Genomic DNA, 8,872 nt, shown 5'->3' on the forward strand with positions numbered 1-8,872 from the left:
TAGGGATGACAACGGGTCGGATCGGGCGCAAATAGTGCCTATCCGCAACCCGACCTACAACAAAAAAAAATGCGTCCACTACCCGCGTAGGTACCCATTTAAAAAATACTCACGGATATTTTAAAACCCGCATATACCCTCAAATATCTAAAAAATATATTTTATAAATATTTAAAATTAAATTTAAATAAAATAACAAAAAAATGAAGAAAATATAAATTTAATTTAATTTAATTTAATCTAATAAAATATAAATTAAAATTAAATTTTAATTAAATTTAACTTAATAAAACATATTTTTATTTTTATTTTTAATTTTTTACGGATAACAGGTACCCGCGGGTATGGATAGTATGATACTCGCACACGACCCGTTTATAAGCGGGTATTTTAATACCCACTACCCGCTACCCACAGGTAACAACTATCCGTCACAAATTTTATCCGCGGATACCCACAGGTATGGGTATTTTTTTCATCCCTAAGTTGAGCCATGGAAGTAGAAAAGACAGGACAACATATTTGAACTTTCTGGTTGAGCATAAGAAATGAAGTTGAGCCTCGTGAGGAAACCCTCTTGCAAGGAAACTTGTAGCCCAAATCCAAGAGGTTGAGTAGCCGGGAAAACCCTTCCAAGAAGGAAAGGTCACGTGTTGAGCAACTGGACAAGGGGCTGAGCTAAGAAGGAAACCCACTTGTGAAGTAACCTCTGTGGCTGAGCACCAAAAGTTGGGCTGAGTATCGCCTAAAAATTCCTATAAATAAAGAGTTTGGGTCCTTATTTCAGACATTGAGTGGAGGCTCCACAATGTAATAGTAGGATAGAATATGGTCTGTGAGGCATGAGGGAGGTGCTCTTAGTGTAGATCTTATGTGTAGATGTTGCTATAATTGCACTGTAATATTCTATGAGTAGTTGAGCTTCCTCATGTTCAGGTTTGATGTAATCCATTCTTATTGGGTATTTATCTTTGCTTTCATTCAGTTGTTTGTGTTTTTATTTATGCTTAATGATTACTTGATCATTCATCTTATTTCATGGGTTTGATTTGAGTTGGAAGATTGGTCTTAACTTGTGGGGATGAATTGACGACTCATCCTATTTCACTGGTTGGGATTGAGTTGAAAGACTGATATCAAACTAAGGTCCAATCAATCATCATACATGTACTGGATGTTCCATGGAATACCAGAGTGGATGTTGGAGGAGAGAGTCTTGCACATTAAAACAATTACTCATTTTACCAGGAGTTAAGGAATCACATTGGGGTTTGGAGTCCTTAGGTTTTAGTGTATTAGGGATGAAACTAGATCTACATAGAAAGAGTACTCTCAGGACATTGAATGATTTTCAAAGTAAGTTAACAATATGGTAGTGGTGTAGTGGAAGAATATGAGATGAAATCAATTCATAGCCCCTACTCCACTCAATCTATCTAATTACTACTATTTTTATTTGCACTCTTTATCATTCAAAAAAATCCCAAAATCAAACTACCACTATACTTGCTAAATCCCTGTTGATACGACACTTGTTTATACTACTACGTACCAATACACTTGCTGGGAAATGGTTGTTGTGAAACAGTCATCAAGTTTTTGACGCCGTTGCCGGGAATTTAGTTCAAATATTTGGTAGATCTAACCATTCTTTTTGTGAATATGTGCATACTTTGTAACAACCAGATTGTATGGTTTGAATTTTGCATTTTGTAAAGTCTTAATTATCATTTTTTTTATTTGCTTTCACGTAGATCTCAAACAAGAGGTAAGTTTAAATGATGCATATTTGCACTTTCTTATTTAGAAATCTGTATTTTGTGTAATTGGAATGAGATCTCACATAGGAGACAATAGATCCATGAATCCTCTGAAATTATGAAGAATAATTATACTATGACAACTGTTGAATGAAGGAAAACTTTTTCTGCATAAAATCTGCTACTTTGTGCTAATATGAAATTTGGCAACTTTGACAACTTTGTTTGTCTGATGCATAACTTCCACCACTAGCATCCAATTAAACTGATTATTTTTTCTATGCGTCCTTCATTCAATTATCTTTAATTTGAATGTAAGAACATAAATTTTGGAGGTTTGTGCAAAGTGTAGTATGTTTTCAAAATTGCCAGACGAGTTGTAGAGGACAACTTTGACCTTTGTTGCTTGTTTGATGCATAACTTTCTCCATAGTGATCGAATTGAGCTGCTTCTTTTTTCTATGCATTATTGACTCAATTATCTTTAATTCTAATGTAAAAACATAATTTTTGGAGGTCTGTGAAGATGCAATTGTTTTTCAAAGTTTCCAGGCGAACTGTAGAGGACATCTTGACCTTTGCTGCTTGTATGATGCATAACTTCCTCCACATTTATCCAATTGGGTTGATTCATTTTGCATTACATTCCTGATTAAAATATCTTTAATTTGAATTCTAGAACATATTTTTTGGAGTATTGCGGAAGGTGCAGTTTTGAAAAAACCAGCCAGGTTGCAAAAATGCTAATTCTGTTTTTTTATTTTAAGTGTGCTTCAAAAATTTTAGCTCGTGAAGTCAGGTGCTGTGGTTTTTAGTCCAACTTTGAGTATTGAAATTAAAGGAAAAGATTGAATGAAAATTGGAGAGAATCATAACAATTGTTGCAATCAACAAAGACAAGAGCATATTAGCCCTAATCTTAGTGCAAAGTATAAAATTTGCAAGAAATTTTGAACTTCTACTTTTTTGTGAATTGTTTTGCAACAAATTTAATCTTTGAACACTTTAAAAAACATAAGCAAGTACAAGGTTAAGAAAGATTAAATGAAAACTCTTCTTCAACAAGTGAGATGATTGATCAAACAGATAGAGGAGATGGTAGAATCATCATTTGAGGTTTTGTTTGGAGGGGTCTTGTGTTTTAAGGAGATTTTGCCATACACCTAAGACCCAAAACTTTTTCTAGATTTGTCATTTCACTTGTAGCAAGTGGAGTACAAAGTAAACTTGTATTTCTTAACCTTGTTCTTCTCATTTATTTTAGGCAAAGATCATGAAAATTATTGAGCTCACCTATGGATGTTGCATAACAAAGGGAATTGAACTAAAGGACTTTGAATCCTTGACTAGCACTTTAAAGACATAACTAGCAAGTACTGAAGTTGGCCAAACAAATCAAGGATTTGAACCATAAGCATAAATTGCCAGTATTGAAGTTGGCTATCAATTCCCTCATTTTGCTAGTATCAGCTTGCCAATATTGAAGTTGGCCAAGTAGTCAAAGAACTAAAACCATAATAGAAAAGGGTATTGATACTGTGAATTTAAATATGATGAGTTCTTTGACAAAGTGGTTTGGTGTAAGAGCCAAAGAGAAAATCTGATGTATAGGAAGATTGAAACCACCAAAAATTAGAAGTGGGATGCCATTATTTTGTCTTGGTAATTAGAAATATCTTTCGTAGGCTTTTAATTCTCTTTTATCAGGTTGAATCTCATATTCTCTTGATAATAAAAAATATTAAAATATAAAATATAAAAATTATAAATTATACTTCTTTTTTTATCATTTTTTGATATCATGTCACTTCTTGGATTTGCTTGATAATTTAATCATGTTGAATCTCATATTCTCTTCTTAATAAAAATATTAAAATCTAAAATTAAAAAAAAAAATCAAACAACAAATATATTTTCAAAGAACTACGTTATCCCTGATTTTCCAAATGAAAATACGTAGAAGCGAGGTACAATCCTCGTCGGACCAAAAAATAAATAATTTTTTTTATCTTTATTATTTTGTATATGTATTTATTTTGTTTGATTTTTTGGGAACAACAAATATTTTAAAAATCTACTTTTATCTTGCATACTTAATTAGAGGGAACCGTCTTAGGACAAACATTGTGGGGTGCTAATACCTTCCTTACACGTAACCGACTCCTGAACCCAAATTTGGTTTCAAAGACAATTCTTTTTTTAAGGTTTTTCTATAGTTTTCCACAATAAACTACAGTGATGACTCCTTTGTATTTTTTTTAAAATTATTTTCGTTGTCTTGGCACAATCTCGGTTGCAACACCTAGAGCCAAATTGGCTACCTCAAATTGAATTTTAATATATTGTTTTTGAACCTTAGTCTCATAATGCACACCTTAGCTTAGAAAAATAGATATCCCATCTTTTCTCATTGATAAGGAGGATAAAAACAACATGTGTGTTAGAATAAAAGGCAAGGGTGAAGGCTAATTGAAGGAGTTACCTAGGGAAATGAAAAATGAAGTCCAAAAGACTGAATCTGGTGCAAAGCGCAACAAATGAAAAGAAGCAAAAAGGTTAAATAGTTGCATCAGAATTGAAATGCATAAAAAAAAGGGAAGTAAGATAGAGCTAAGTTGAATCAAGGTTAAATGGCTCATGATATGTACATGTTTTTTTTAACTTTTTTTATTAGTGAGTCTTGCTTGTCATGTAAAACAAAGTTCCTTTAGAGCCTAGCCAAGTTACAAGCTCTAGAAAGACCTTAATGATCTATGCTTATTATGTGTAGACGGTGCTTGGAAATGAGATACAAAGTCAAGTGAAAGCTTGCAAGGTTGCTTGGAGCATAAAGATACTTAAGATGGGGAGTGCATTCAGTTTAAACCAGATTGAAAAACATGAGTGAAAATCTATGATGGTTCAAAAACTATGATTTTTTATGCATTAGTAATGGTTCAAGAATGGATGGATTCTTTTATTGTTCCCTCTCTTGCATTCAACATGTTGAAACTAGTTCTTTAACAACCTATGAAACTCATCATTTTACCATTCTGTCTTGTTCGGCTTTGCTTGAGGACAAGCAAAGAACTAAAGTGGGGTGTGGTGATAAGTGTCGAGAATAAGTAAATTTTCCATTTGAAATTGACAGTTATCATGTATCAAATGAGCCAAAGTACTAGAGCTGAGCCATGGAAGTAGGAAAGACAAGACAACATATTTAGACTTTCTGGCTGAGTACAAGAAATGAAGTTGAGCCGTGGAAGTAGAAAAGACAAGACAACATATTTGGACTTTCTGGCTCAGTACAAGAAATGAAGTTGAGTCGTGGAAGTAGAAAAGACAAGACAACATATTTGGACTTTATGGCTAAGCACAAGAAATGGAGCTGAGTGTAACATCCCGTCCGAATATTACGGATTTAAATAAAATAAAATAGAAATAATCATTAAACATTTATTATACTGCCTTTTCCCAAAACTCTATCAGAATACTCTGAAGAGGGCAATCACCTGAACCTCGCCGTACGAGCCACAACTCGCACACTCCACTGGACTTCCTAAACCACCAGGCTACAACCTAGAGTCGTCACGTGTTAATCCAATACGGGTTACACTCGTAACTAGACCCCCAGCCAAAGCCTCACATCATGAACATCACCTAAAGTTGTGTAGAAACCTTTCCTCGCGCACCATCACTGAACCAAAACCGCTTGGCGCACATCTCACGTCGCCAGGCAAACACTGGGTCCAGACCACCTGGCGGCATCACACACCGCCAAGCGCCACGCGCTTGTAGCATCATCACTGCACCGTCACCGTCAGGCGGGCTCCACCATGCCGCTAGGCACCACTCACCGCCACCGCCTGGCGCACCTGCCCCGCGTCGCCAAGCGCCACCGCACCATCAGGGTCTTTGCTGCACCATTCCGCTTAGCGGAACCCTCCCTACCGCCAGACGCCCTGCTCACACTGTGACCACTATCACAGGTTTGTGTCCCGTCTGCATGGCAGCTCGCACACGCCGCTAGGTGCCATACCAGTAGCGCATTACTGCTGGTTTATAGGCACTTAAACAGATCCCCAAAGGATTTCAATCATACAACACACCAATTTATAGGAGAATTATGGCACTCCAAGTAAGGTTCTATTACTACTTTATCATCCACACAATTTATTCATGAAACTAATAATTTTCGTTATAGCACATATCCCTTACACACCCAAACAGTGAAGCATGCAATATCGCCCGCTTTCCAAATATCAATCTTCTTCATACAATCATATTTACAATAATCAAATTACACATTTTATTCCATGTTCATCATTTTACTATTTGACTCATCCATAATCATCCAATTACATCATATTATGTCCTAATTACTGGTTCCCATATAAATATAGTCCTTATTATGTTTCTACCTACAATCCTTATTTAGTTTAATGCATATCTCCCCATTAACACATACTCATACCCAACTCATTTCGTATCTTTTGACACCTATCTTTTTCTCAGTTTTTAACATACAATTGAATTAATTGTGAACACCCTTCTACTTCACATTCCCCATTACAATTCAACCTGTTAACCTTACCATGCTTACTAATTCCAGTCTACCATATACCACAACGCATTTAATTCCCTGCTCAACCATTCCCATCATGCAAACACCCAACAACAACTTTTTTGCTAGTCTGATGGGGCGCCTGGCGGCAACCTCAGCGCCGCCAAGCGGTGCGTGAAAACTGGGTTCTCCTCAGGTCTGTTTGCACCTGCCATGTCTTCCACACCCTAATTGTACTACCGATTCCAATCTGCGTTTTTAATCAAAATATGAGTGATTCCATTACACGAGTCTAAGTCAGTTTATGTCAATGCCATTACCATATAAGCAATCCAACAAATCAATCTCGACACAACATTTCATCATCTCACGCCCCATAGACCTCAACCCCACATGGAAACCCAATTCATACCAATTTCACACACCATTCAATTCACAAGCAGATTTTCTTCCTTCAACGCATTTTTGCACTCATACATGATTATTTTCAACATCACAAATAGCACAAAATTCACCACGAACTAGAAATTGGCCAAAGCAGGAAGCGTCGCCTGGCGGGCCACGCACAGCCACCAGGCGGTTCAAGGGAACCCAGAAAAATAGGGCTTACATATATGTGCCGCCTGGCAGCGCATGAACGGCCGCCAGGCAGTTTCTGGAGAATCCAGAAACGCGAAGAAAATCAAGAATAGACATGTTCTACTCTTTCATTATGATTTAGATCATATATTCAAACGATAGCAAAATAAAAATAAGCAATAAGAACTCCCCTAACCTGAATGCCTTGCTTAATTTGACAAGTTCTCTATTTCCTCCTTGATCGCCAATAGCCTTCTTGATTCTTCTCAATTCAGCTCCTGGATGACTCTCTATCTCACGTTTTCTCTCTGGTTTTTCTCTCCCAAAAGTGCAATACCAATCCAGGCCAAGAAAACCCTCTTTCTCCCTTCAATTTGCCTTTTAATTACGTCTTAATGAAGGTTAATTAGCCAAAAACGAAAATTGGTTTTATTGCTTTTGATAAGTGTCATTCAAGACCATTATGGGTTGTTTTTCATCCCTTTTGGCTACCTTAACGTGGCTGCTGGATTCTCTACCTCTTCTCTTCTTTGCCAAAAAATCGTTTAGCAAAAAGAAAACTTAATTTAGGTCTCACCAAGGTTTGTACCCCTAACCATGCAAATATTAAGTCAATGCTAAACCATTAAGCCAATTCATGTTTCTTGCTAACTAACATAATTCAAATACTATATTCTTACTTAACACGCACATTCATATTATTAAAACAATAATAATTAAATAACACATAATTGGCATACATAGGACTTGAACTTAAGTCCTCTCACACATTTAAGTACTCTCAACGACTTAAACTAGTACTTTTCCATGTGACATCAACCACTATTAAATTCCATAAAGGCTTCCACGACCCGCATTTATTAATTATTTATTTATTTAATTAATTAAATTTCACGAGTCTTACAGAAACCATGCTATGGACCATACTCCGTAACGTCGGGTGGAGTTCCCAATACGAATAACATTCGTAACATCCCAAGACTACCAAATTCGATAGTTTCATACCAAAAAGGGCAATCTATTTGGATCTTGTACGATCCACAACTCGCACACTCACACCAGCAACACTCACCAACCCGAGCCACAACTCAAGAGTTCCTCGTGTTCATCGGCCATCCCGAGCCACAACTCAAGAGATGCCATTCCGAGCCACAACTCAAGGAATGCCACGTGCTTAACCCCTATCTCGAGCCACAACTCAAGGGATACGTTCCGAGCCATAACTCAAGGAACACCAACAAGTTGACCTTTGAGATATCACCCAAGCCTTGTAGACCACGCACATCTAAAACAATCAAAACACAAGTCTGGCCTCTGCATTATTGCTTGACGCTACTCCTAAGCTACCAGGCGAAATTCGCTTCTAGATCGCCTGGCGGGGGATACGTGCCGCCAGGCGCCAAGTGCCTTTGATCCCTTTGCTTCTACAGGTATCGCCTGGCGGGATGACCCTACACCTTCTAATAACAATCCTAATCTCAACTGCCCATCAATACACTAAAACATGTAATCCCAATCCTACTTCTTTTACTCACACTTACCTTTCTAACCTCCAAGGTATTCATAATAGCGTATTTCTGCATTATCTTTACAACCGTATTTCCTTTTAGCCATCCAATGCAATTCAAACCCGCGTCCCCAACACTCTGAACGCAAAACAACAACTACATCCACCGCTGTTGCCTGGCGGCAAGCTTCCCTCCACCAAGCGGTGCATTAGTTCTGGGAAAAATTCCAGAATTTCCAGCACCTGCCAAGTCTCTCTCATTTTCCCAATCCTTTATTTGGTCTATTTCCGCAATGATGCAGTTCACCATGATCACATTTGTACGATTACTTAGCTCAACTATATCCAGTAACATTTGATAGTGTAATCAAATTACAGTTACTCTCTAAACATCAAAATCCCCAATTTCCAACCTTAACATGAATTGTTCATATTTTCCCCAATTCATTTCCACTCGCATTATAATTCAATAATCATAGGCAT

This window comes from Vigna unguiculata, chromosome 1, assembly GCF_004118075.2.
Source record: "Vigna unguiculata cultivar IT97K-499-35 chromosome 1, ASM411807v1, whole genome shotgun sequence".
Lineage (NCBI taxonomy): Eukaryota > Viridiplantae > Streptophyta > Magnoliopsida > Fabales > Fabaceae > Vigna > Vigna unguiculata.